Source organism: Canis lupus, chromosome 4, assembly GCF_011100685.1.
Source record: "Canis lupus familiaris isolate Mischka breed German Shepherd chromosome 4, alternate assembly UU_Cfam_GSD_1.0, whole genome shotgun sequence".
In the NCBI taxonomy this organism is placed as follows: Eukaryota; Metazoa; Chordata; class Mammalia; order Carnivora; family Canidae; genus Canis; species Canis lupus.
This window is the reverse complement of record NC_049225.1, coordinates 60,205,500-60,218,346: the sequence shown is the minus strand read 5'-3', so window position 1 is coordinate 60,218,346 and position 12,847 is coordinate 60,205,500. Positions and strand designations below refer to the sequence as shown.

Here is a 12,847-nt window from a genome sequence, read left to right as displayed (position 1 = left end):
AATAAGTCAATCAGAGAAAGATAATCACCATATGATCTCATTCATATGTGGAATTTAAGAAACAAAACAGAGGAGCATAGGGGAAGATAGGAAAAAATAAAACAAGATGAAATCAGAGAGGGAGACAAACCATAAGACTCTTAATCATAGGAAACAAACTGAGGGTTGCTAGAGGGGAGGGTGGGGAGGGTGGGGTAACTGGCTGACGGGCATTAAGGAGGACATGTGATGTAATGAGCACTGGGTATTATATAAGACTGATGAATTACTGACCTCTACTCTGAAACCAATAATACACTGTACATTAATTAATTGAATTTAAATAAAATTAAACAAAAAAGAAAACAGTAAAAAAAAGGCTCTCTCCTTCTCCCTCTGCCCCTGCCCCCATTTGGTCTTTCCCTCTCTCTAAAATAAATACATCTTTAAAAAAAATAAATAAAATAAAAAATAAAATAAAGTTTCTGACATAAAAAGATATTCAGGTAAGAAAAGGTTGTTTCTGCCTTATTTTGTATTTATCAAAGTAACAATTAAATTTACTTAACATAAGTAAGGCAGGTATTCCTAAACATTCAAACAACACAGGAAGGTTTAAGCAGAACACTCCTAGCTTACTTACAAAGGGAAAGTATATTTAAAAATAAAATGTATTTTAAAATAGATGTATCAGAAAAATAGTCATTTTCTTTCTTTTCTTTTTTTTTTTTTTTTACTTCTCTTTTTCTTTTTGTCCAGATTTTCTATAATGACATCTATTATTTTATTTTGGAACAGATCTGTAATTAACCAAGTTCTTGAACATAAAGCCATGGGCTTTAGGCAGCCAGTAAAGCAGAGCTGGCCTGACCTTGACCTCCTGGCAGCCCCAGACCCTTCCCTTTGGCCCTGCTCTCTGCAGTTTCCTTGGCCCAAACTCTGGGCCCTGCCTCTCCTGCTGCCCTCAGATGGCCTGTCCTGGCTGCCAAGCCGTTCACTCTGTCCCTCATCTTCATCTTCCTTAGCTCTCCGGACTTCCTGGTGGAACCAGGGCATGGCAGAGGGCAGGGTGCTTCTGGATTATTCTCTGGGTGGGGGGGGGGGGGGGGCGGGGCATGGGGGCTGTTTTGAAAGTGTTTTGTCCACCAAGCACAGTGTTTTCACTTTGATAGTATGTTAGAGTTTTCAAAAGAATTTTTTATTCTTCCTTATGATAGGTTGAGCAAAAATTGTCCATTTTTTAACAGTGGGTCAGTGGGTGTGCATATGTTGGGGGGAGAACTGATGGAGACGGAGAAGTGGGCGGGCCCTGGGACCATCCTCTCTGCCCCCCCACCCCCAGTGCTATGGCCATGATGGGGAAAACTTGATGTCTGCCTGCCCATTCCCACCTTGCAAAAGACAGAGGAAAGCAAATAGCCCCCAGCCTCCTTGTCCCCAGATATGTCATTGAAAAATCTTCCTGGGCTGCCCCATGGTCTGGACCAAAGGTTTCAAAGCTTTCTCCTGGGACTTGTTTTCTGAGCCTTACCCCTGCTTGGCTTCTCTGACCTACTGTTCCCTGCACACTTCTGAGGTAATGCTAGGTCAGACCAAAGTGGGCCAGTCAGAAACTTCCAGGCTTCTCTGGTGGCAGCTCTTGCAAGGTCTTTTTTACCCTGGATAACTCCTCTATTGCCTAAAATCCTTCCATTTGAGAACCACCTTCAGGCATTCTCAATTCTAAATACCTATTTAAGAACAAACAGAAGGTTCATTTTTCCTCTGAATTATAAAAATATGTAATTGTGTAAAATAGAAAAAGGTAGAACCTTCCCCACCAAAAGTCACAAAATAGCCACACACCCAGTACCTAAAGAGAACCACTGTAGTATTTTGGAGTACTTCTTTGAAGCCTTTAAAAATAAACCTCTGAGTCACAATTATTATTATTATTATTGCTTTATATAGTTGTGATCATTCCATATATAACTTTGATTCTTTTTAACACAAACCATTTCAACGGAAGCATTTTTTTTCATGTTGCTATAAATCCTGGCTCTACAGTGCTATTGGAAATATAATTTTGGACATATTATTAATCTGTCTGTGCCCCAATTTCTTTACCTGCAAAATGGGGATGATACCAATATTTACCTTGCAGGGCTCCTGCAAGGATTCAATGAGACAATGCAGGTTAAAAATCTCTGCTAACAGGGAAATGCAATAAATGTTAGCAATTCATCTATTGCTAGTGTAGATGGTTGATTTCACTTTTCAACGATCATGAATAATGCTATGATGAACACCTCTGTGTCTGGAGCCATGTCCACATTGAGGATTAATTCCTTAGGAAAGATTCCTAGAAACGGAATTGTTAGATCAAAGGGTGAAGACATTCTTAAAGTTCCTATACAGATTGTTATTGACACTCCTGCTGGAAGAGAAAGAATCCTGGTTTGATTTACTCTTCAATTATTTATTTGTTTGTTTATTTCCAGCTTTCTTGAGATACAATCGACCCATAAGTGTAAAGTTTACAATGCGATGCTTTGATACACTTATATATTGCAAAATATTTCCCGCAATATGGTTAGTTAACACATCATCTACCTCACTTAATTACCATTTTGTTGTTGTTATGGAGAATCCTGGTTTTAGGTGTGCATCTCTCCTCTGCAGGAGAGGCCATAGAGCCCCCATCCTCTACCCCAGCACACACAGCTTTAGTGGGCGTGAGTTTAGAAGCCTTCTCTCTCTGAACAAACCTGCCTGCAAGTCTGATAAGACATCTTGGCATCATACAGGGACCTGGGAAGATAACCCTCAGTTGTACTCTTTGAAAAACTGGGGCAAGGATCTTGCCCAAGGTGTGGTGAGGAATAATCAATGGCTGATGGCTGGACTGGACTTTTGTCCTCCTGGTCATAAAAGACCTTTGATTTGCTTGGCCACTTTTGAGTTTCTCAGGAAAAGTGATAACACTAGGCCAAAGTTCATGCCAGTTGGTCAGACTGTCTCCCTCCAGCACCCACAAGGCTGGGGTGAGTGAGGAAGGAATGCAGTCCCATGAGAGCTGGGCCAGGTTCATTGGGGTAGGGGTCATCAGGGTTAGGAGACGCTTCCCCATTGATCCTCCCACACATCACACCACAGGAAATATCTCCATGCTTTGTCAGTCTACCACCCACCTCTGACACAACTGAAGGAGGTCGGTTTGATATACAGTAGACAGAAGACTTAGGATGAGATGAGGCTCAGCCCTGATATGAGGGGACTGGTCAAAGCCACATTTGTTCCTCCTTCCAATACCATCCAGTCACCCACCATTCTGCAGAATGACGGAATCAGCTGTGTGTAGGCACAGCTGGGAAGCCAGACTAGAGGAGAAAAGAGCTATCACACGGGACTTTTGATCGTGGTGAACAATGTAATTCTCCTCTCCATGGCCCACAAAGTCTTCAGTAAAATATACAGGGCCTGGCAGTGCTTTTGGGATCAAGTGTGTTTTTGAAGGGTGAAATGGAATATAGAAACTAGCTTTGATCTATACCCATGAGTATCCAGCCACATCTGAATGTCATAAGATAGGAGAAACAAAAAAAAATTTTTTAAAGATTTTATTTATTTATTCATGAGAGACACACAGAGAGAGGCAGAGACATAGGCAGAGGAAGAAGCAGGCTCCCTGCGGGGAGCTCAATGCAGAACTCAATCCTCAGACTTGGGATCATGCGCTAAGTAGAAGGAAGATGCTCAACCACTGAGCCACCAAGGTGCCCCAGAAGAAAATTTAACGACATAGAAAAATGTTTGCAATATGTTGTTAAAGAAAATTATTGGGTGCAGAAGGAAATGTGCAATTGCAATCCCATTTTGGTCAAAATAGAGAAACATCTGTTTTGTCAAAATGTGAGATTAAAGAATATTTATTTATACATATATATGTTTAATTATTCATGCTTTTAAAAATATTTATTTATTTATTCATTCATTCATTCATTCATGAGAGACAGAGAGAGAGAGAGGCAGAGACATAGGCAGAGGGAGAAGCAGGCTCCCCAGGAGGAGGCCGATGTGGGACTTGATCCGGATCCCAGGATCACGCACTGAGCCAAAGGCAGATGCTCAACCACTGAGCCACCTAGGCATCCCTAATTATTCATGTTTCATATTTTCTCTAATAAACATGTATTAGTTGTAATGTTGAAAATGTGAAATGTTTGATAATATGAGCTGTTCTTACTGTGTTTGGTTGGTAAAGAAACGCTAGAAGTGAAGTAACATTGTCAAGGTCAAGCCAAGACTGAGTGGCCCATTGATTCATGGCCAGTTCTGTGACCTTTCCATTTGACTGGAAGGAAACATCACCCCAGTAGTGCCTTGAGTGCTTTGGACACACAGCATCTGAAAGATCTGATAGACTGGACTATTCTCTCTCCCACTCACTCCCTTTTACTGGATTCCAGGGAAAGATCATTGTCTGGAGAGTGTCAGTGGCTATAAGTACATTCTTTCTCCCATTTCAAAGTATGCTCACCAGGTTTTCTTCTGCACTTCAGGTCAGTAACATGACCCTCAAGCTCTTCTGGGCAGAGAATCATGTCAGCAGGATGGGCTGTGAAGCCTCCTGCAGATTGAGCCAGTAATAATCTGTGACTCATATCTGCAGATAACAATTTTCTATAAAGGTGTCTGTTGAGTGAGAGGGACACACAGAGAGACAGAGACAGAGGGGCAGCAGGGCTACATGCCTAGACTTATAACCCTGGGATTGAAGGGACCCTTCCAGATCACCTGTCTCATTGCATGACCTGGAAATTGAGACTTGCATCACACAAGCCAGCAGTAGGGCCAGGGCCAGAAGTAGCTGGCTTTGTTTCCTGAACATGCCATCCTTTGCTGTCCCTGCTCCTCACCCCAGTGCACAGGGATGCCACAACTCCTCCCTCGCTGATCTTCCTTCCACCTACAGCTATGTCACTGGGGGCCCTATGAACCATGCTGGGGGATTTGCACGTTAATCTGGTTCAATGAGACAGCACAGAAGGATCTTTAGTCGGGAGACTAAAGTGTCAGGCACATGGCAGGTGTTCAGTAAATGATGAGTGAATGAATGAAGGAATGAATGGCTCTTAACTCCTGGATTATTGTTCTTTCTACTGTGCATCAGGCGATCCTGACCATAAACCTAAATTCTATAACCCTAAGTACTCCAAGGCCATCTCTTCCGGGCTTGCACCCAACTCAGGAATCCCCTCTACAGCATGCCTGACAGATATCCATTTGGCCTATCTTTGGAATTCTCCAGGGATAGAGTACTCGCTGCTTCAAAAAGCAATCCATATTAACAAGCAACCACCCAAACAGTAGTTTAAAACTCAGCTATATTGAATTTAATTGATGTAAAATAAAATGCACCAACTTAAGTATATAATTTAATGAGTTTGACAAACATATAGTTATGTAACCACCACCACAATGCCTTTTAGAATATTTCTATCATGTGTGCTCGCTTCGGCAGCACATATACTAAAATTGGAATAATGCAGAGAAGATTAGCATGGCCCCTGCACAAGGATGACATGCAGATTCATGAAGAATATATCTATCATGCCAAAAAGTTTGCTTGTTTTCTTTTGTAGCCATTCCGCTCCCACTGCCACCCCTGGTTTCAGCTTCCTGTCATTATATTTTTGCCTTTTCTAGAATTTCATTTAAGTGGAATTACAGTTGACCCTTGAACAACATGGATTTAAAGCGTGAGGGTTCACTTTTTTTGCAGATTTTTTTTCAATAAATACAGCACAGCACCGTAAACATATTTTCTCTTTCGTATGATTTTCTTTTTTTTTTGTATGATTTTCTTAACACTTTCTTTTCTCTAGCTTACTTTGTGTAAGAATATGGTATACAATACACGTAACATATAAAAAATGTGTTAGTTGACTCTTCACGTTATCAGTAAGGCTTCTGATCAACAAAAAGTTGTTAGTAGTTAAGTTTTGGGAAAGTCCAAAGTCATATGCCGATTTTCAACTACACAAAGAATCGGTGTCCTTAACTTTTGCATTGTTCAAGCAACAGCTGTGCACACTGTTGAATCGTTGAGCCTGGCATATCTCACTTAGTACAATGTATTTGAGATTCATCTATGTTGTTGCATGCATCAGTAGTTTGTTCCTTTCTTTCGCTGAATACTATTCCATTGAATGGATGTCACCATCATTTGTTTATTCATTCAATCGGTTTACTCAACCCACCACTTGGGTTGTTTCCAGCCTTTGGTTGTTGTTAACAAAGGTTCTATGATAATTCACATGTGAATCCTTATGTGCACATATTTTGAAAAGTTTCTCTTGCATAAATACTTAGAATGTGATTTCTGGGTCACGCAGGAGGTGTGTGTTTAACTTTTTTTTTTAAGATTTTATTTATTTATTCATGAGAGACACACACACACACACAGAGAGAGAGAGGCAGAGAGAGAGGCAGAGACAGAGGGAGAAGCAGGCTCCATGCAAGGAGCCCGATGTGGGACTCAATCCAGGGTCTCCAGAATCAGGCCCTGGGCTGAAGGCGGCGCTAAACCACTGAGCCACCCGGGTTGCCCTATGTTTAACTTTAAAAAAAAACTGCCGAGCTATTTTCCAAAGTAGTGTCTTGCATCTGTATCATTTTGCACTCCTGTCAATATTGTACAGGGGTTCCAGTTGCTCCACATTGTGGCAAACACTTGGTCAGTTTTTAAAATTGTAGTCATGGGGCCAGCCCTGGTGGCTCAGCAGTTTAGCGCTGCCTTCAGCCCAGGGCCTGATCCTGGGGACCAGGGCTCGAGTCACACGTCAGGCTCCCTGCATGGAGTCTGCTTCTCCCTCTGCCTGTGTCTCTGCCTCTCTCTCTCTCTGTGTCTCTCATGAATAAATAAATAAAATCTTTAAAAAAAAATAAAATTGTAGTCACGGTAGGGAATGTGTAGTGGTATTGCATTGTAATTGCCACTTGTGGTACCCTGATGACTAGTGATACTGAGCATCTTTCCGTGTGCTTGTTTGCCATACGTAGGAAAACTACGCTAGAAAACTGGCCCAAAGTCACTCAAAAGTAGAGCCAGTCTTTGAACTCAAATCTTGGGACTTTAAGTCCCAATACTGGACAGCCTGGGTGGCTCAGTGGTTTAGTGCTGCCTTCAGCCCAGGATGTGATCCTGGGGTCCCGGGATAGAGTCCCGCGTCAGGCTCTCTGCATGGGGCCTGCTTCTCCCTCTGCCTGTGTCTCTGCCTCTCTCTCTCTCTCTCTCTGTGTGTCTCTCATGAATAAATAAATAAAGTCTTAAAAAAGGAAGTAGATGAGATAGGGAATTCAGGAGAACTTCCATCTCAGCTCTGAACTGTCTTCACAGAGATACAGGCATGTTGTCAATCATCCATCACACAATTATTGAGCACCTACTGTGGACCACATGCTGTGCTGGCTCAGGGGATGGGCATGAACCAGACAGACATGGTCTTTGTTTCACGGACCTTACAGAGTCAGGGCAACACATTCACTTCCTTTCTTCGTGGCAACTTATATAAAAAATATGTATCTACCTGTAAAAGAATTGCTGAGTGATTAGGAAACATCAAAACAGATATATGCAAATTGTATATGTTATAGAATTTTATGTTGATGTCTCATTAAGTTGTCTTTCGATTAAGATATATGAACTTATTAAATATTTGATTATTTCACATGGGTTACCTTGGAGGAATTCCAAGTGCTCATCAAGGGACATTAGGATTGCTATTGTCTTTGAAACTGAGAGCCAGAGCACTAGAAAACTGGCCCAAAGTCACTCAAAAGTAGAGCCAATCTTTGAACTCAAATCTTGGGACTTTTAAGTCCCAATACTGGGCAGCCCGGGTGGCTCGGCGGTTTAGCACCGCCTTCAGCCCAGGGTGTGATCCTGGAGTCCTGGAATCGAGTCCCACGTCAGACTCCCTGCATGGAGCCTGCTTCTCCCTCTGCCTGCGTCTCTGCTTCTCTCTCTGTATCTCTCATGAATAAATAAATAAAACCTTTAAAAGAAAAAAAAAAGTCCTGATACTGCTTTGAATAGTATCTGAGTACCATTGACGTATTTTTAGTATCCTTTTAGAACTAACATACTAACTATAATCAGTTAAAATTAAGGTCCAAAGGGTTATGGTCTGGGTTATTTTCCAAAATTTTCTAAATATCTATTCGAATTCCTCATTTAGCCTGTGAGGCCACAGAGGTCCAGAGGGAACGGCCACAGAGTGAGTCAGAATCTAAGTCCAGGTCTCCTGACTCCGTATTGTTGTTTTATGTAAGTGCTGCCTCTCTGGGCTCACTTATTTGCTTGGTCTGTCTCTGTTTATTTTATTTACTTATTTTTAAAGATTTTATTTACTTATTTGAGAGAGAGAAAAAAAGAGAGAGACCTCCCCAGCAGAAGGAAGGGCAGAGGGAGAAGCAGGCTCCCACTGAGCAGAAAGCAGAAATGCTTTCTCAACAACATCTGATAGTGTCTTTTCTGTCATGATATTTTCACTCTTCTTTATAAAAAGTATAGACATTCGTTTATTTAAAATTTTACAAAGAACCATCACATGGAAAAAATAAGTAAAGGACCAATCCCAGGACCCCGAGATCATGACCTGAGCCAAAGGCAGATGCTTAACTGACTGAGCCACCCAGATGTCCCAGTCTCTGTTTATTTAGTCCATAAACATTTAAAGCAAAAAAAAAAAAAAAAAAAAAACATTTAAAGCAGTCTGTGCCGCTGTGGGCAGAGGAGTGAGGGAGGGTGGGGAGAGAGCCTCGAGAAACCTAGATTCTAACCTCAACTCTGCCACTTCCAAGCTGAATGACTCTGGCAAGGAACCTAACCTCTGAGGCTCAGTTTCCTCATCTGTGAAATGGGAATAATAATAATAGCACTGACATTAGAGAGTTGCAGAGAGGCTTCAAACTTCACATGCATGGAAAGCCCTCCCTTAGAGCTATGGATTTTACTATTTGTTGAATAAATGAAGGAATACAAGCACTTAGCTCCCTGCTGAGCTCATAACAGCAATGGATAAATTACACAATGGCCAGCTTTTCTATTTAATAATTGCACTGAAATTATTTTTTATGAAGATTGAATTAAGGGAAATTTTAGTAGAGAACATTTTCACTAAAATCAAAATTCAAATACACTGTTTCATTTCTCCATGTTTTCTTCAAACCTTTATCCCCTTTTGGAACTTGCATTTAAAGTGATTTATTATGAAGAACCTGACAACAGCAAAAAAGAAATCCTTAAAGGTACATTTTTATATAAAACCATGACTCCAAACACTAACACTTTTCATTTCTCCACATTGCCTTCAACTTTTATTCAGAAAACGTTTACTTTGTTGGAATCAGAATGGCTCTGTGTCGCTCTTTTTATTACTTTATTTTTGTTTCAAATTACTTAATAAATAAAGTGGTTTGTGAAATTTATGCTGCTGCTTTCTAATGGTTCCATAAGACCCTGCCCGGTAGAGTTCATCTATCAACCTATCTCAACCCCTGTGGGAAATTTTATGATATTGTCATATCTTATATTTCTCAAAATCACTAAATGTGTACTATGTAATGTTTGAGCATCATCACAACCCTTAGATTAAGTATTAAAATTATCCCACTTTACAGATGAGGAAACTGAGGTTCATATAATTTTAATAATGTACCAAAATTCATACAGCTAGCATTTCAGGAATCAGTCACTGTGTAACAAATTGTCCCCAAATGCAGTGGCTAAGGCAACCATATCAGCTTATTTGTTCATGATTCTGCAATGTGGCCAGGGTTTGGTGAGGTTGGCTCATCTCTGCTCCATGTGGTACTGACTGAAGCAGTTTTACTGGAGCTGGAGGATCCAAGATGGGTTTATTCAAATGCCTGGTGTCTCTTCAGGGGAGATGGAAATGGAGGGGAGCTAGCTGGTTTCTCTCTTTGTGGTCACTAGTCCTCCCAGGTCTCTTTGTTTCCATGCGGTTTGTTTGGCAGGTTGGCTGGACTTCTTTATGGGTGTGTGGCTTCTTAGAGGCTGAAAGCAGAAGCTCCAAGGCATCTTTTTCTTTTTTTATGTTTTATTATTATTTTTTAAAGATTTTATTTATGTATTCATGAGAGACACAGAGAGAGAGAAAGAGAAGCACAGACACAGGCAGAGGGAGAAGCAGACTCCACACAGGGAGCCTGACATGGGCCTCGATCCCAAGTCTCCAGGATCACACCCTGGGCCGAAAGCAAAACTAAACTGCTGAGCCACCCAGGCTGCCCTCCAAGGCATCTTAATGGCTAGGCTGGGAATGGGCACAACACCCTCTCTCTGCTGCATTCTTTTGGTCAAGGCAAGTCACAATGTCAGTCCAGAATCAAGGAGAAGAAAACAGCTCCCACTCCTGCTTGGAGGAGCACCATGCATGCAGAATGGGGGCTGGGGGGGAGGGGGGGACTGCTGGCTGCCATCTTGATAGCTATATTTTATGCATACCCTATGTGCCACAAAAACTGGAGTAAGTAAATTCTCTCCTGAGCCTCAGCTTCCTTATCCATACAACAGGCCTAGCTACCAATTTCAAAGATGTGGATCATCCTTCATTTAACAGCATCCTCCATGTGCCAGGTGCTGTCCTAGGCTCTGGGGGACACTTACAAGTAGACAGGCAATATAATTTCAGAGACTGAATTTAAATCACACAGCGAGAAGGACTCCCTAAGAAAGTGATATTTGGGTCAAGGTGTGAAGAATGGGAGCAAGAGCATAAGGGGAAGTGAGGGTAGAGCATTCTAGGTCAAGGGAACAGCAAATACAAAGGTCTAGAGTCAGGAGATAACACATTACAAGGAATAAAATGGAGCTCATAAGTAGGGTCATGTTCTACAAACTGTGAAGAGCTCCAATAGTAATTATTTTACACAAGAGGGCTTTAAAAGATTCTCAACATTATTATGATCCTTAAGTGATCCTCAAAATGATTCCAAAAACGGTAAGGTGGGGCAGAAAAGTATTATTAATCCTGCTTTACGGAACAAAATATTCTCATGAACTATCTTTGCATATTTTCCCAAAATGGTCCCACTATACTTCTATGCTTAAATTTAATTTCATGTATCACCATTATGTCTTATTACTTTTGATGATGGGAATCTTCTGGGAACTAGAGACATCTTTATAAATCTCTTCCCATTATGATATTTAATTCTGTGGTTAAGTCCTTATGTGTACTGCTTTTGCATCTGTATTCATAAGAGTTATTGCTCAGTAGCTTTCTTATGATGTCTTTGTCTGGTCTTGGTATCAGAGTGATACTGCCCTCATAGAATGAGTTGAGAAGTATTCCTTCCTTTTCTATTTTTTGGAAGAGTTTGTGAAGATTTGGTATGGATTCTTCTTTAAATGTTCGGCAGAATTCACCAGTGAAACCATCTGGGCCTGGGCTTTTCTATGTGGGTAGTTTTTTTATTACTAATTCCAACTCTTTACTTGTTTCAGATCTGTTCAGATGTTTTATTTCTTCTTAAATTAGTTTTAATACTTTGTGTCTTTCCTGGAATTTGATCATTTCACCTGGGTTATAGAATTCCTTGGCGTACAGTTGTTCATAGCATTCACTATAACCCCTTTTATGTCTGTAAGGTAGTAATGTCCCTTCCTTCATATCTTATGTTAATAATTTGAATCTTCTCCCTTTTTTTTTCTAGGTCCATTTAGGTGAAGGTTTGTCTATTTTGTTGGTCTTTTCAAAGAACCAACTATTGGTTGTGATGATTTTCTCTATTGTTCTTTTATTTTGTTAATTTTGGCTCTAAACTTTATTATTTTTGTTTTTCTGCTGGCTTTCAGCTTAGTTTGATTTTCTTTTTCCAGTGTCACAAATCTAAGCCCAGAGGCTTAGATTATGGATTTGAGAACTTCTTTTCTGATAGAGGCATTTAGTGCTTTACATTTCCTTCTCTCTCATGTGCTGTTTTTAACTTCAGGAGTCTGAGGTTCACTCTCACCTTCTCCATTGACCCTGAGAGGTCTAGAGTTAGGAAACCTTTGCTGGGTCCAGATACTGCCACTTGCTAAGTAATCTTGGCAAGTCCTTGCTACTCTTGGGTCTTTGCTGCTGTTGTTTTAAAGACTTTATTTTTTAAGTAATCTCTACACCCAACGTGGGGCTTGAAGTCACAATCCTGACATCAAGAGTTGCATGGTCTACCGACTGAGCCAGCTGGGAGTCCCTGTTTTTCTCATCCTGGACCCACAGCATCTGCAGGGCTCTTCTAGCCTAAATGGTTTAGAGGGCAGGCTCACATTTAGCACATCTTTACAACTTTTTGGAGTGGATATCTGTCATTTCTGTCTACTTCTGACAAAGGCACCTCATTTTCCTTCAGGGAGACCTCTCTGCCCCATATTATATTTAGACCTTTTTGTGTGTGCCCTGGACCCTTCTGGCAGTCTACAGAAAGAAGTCCATGGACTCCTCTTCAGCTGGGTTTTTTTTAAAAAAGGTTTTATTTATTTATTTGAGTGAGTGAGAGAGAGAGAGAGAGAGTGCACATTAGTGGGGGGAGGGGCAAAGGGAGGGGAGAAGCAGACCCTCTGCTGAGCAGGGAGCCCAACAACCTTGGGATGACCTGGGGCTGAGTATCAGGACTGCGGGATCATGACCTGAGCCGAAGGCATATGCTTAACCAGCTGAGCCACATAGGCACCCCCAGATGGATTTTTTTTAATGCATACTGTAGACTGCTTATGATTTAAAAGAAGTCAATTATATATATTTTAAATTATTTTTTTAAGTAGGCGCCACACCCAGCATCCAATGTGAGGCTTGAACTCATGACCCTGAGATCA

General features: G+C 41.1%; 1 non-coding gene across 1 annotated transcript; it reads left to right on the top strand.

Annotated features, from left to right (window-relative positions):
• The first annotated feature begins 5,466 nt into the window (after positions 1-5,466).
• On the top strand, positions 5,467-5,573 carry LOC119871745. Its single transcript, XR_005358723.1, has one exon. It is a non-coding gene; the product is annotated as a U6 spliceosomal RNA (small nuclear RNA).
• Positions 5,574-12,847: the final 7,274 nt, after the last annotated feature.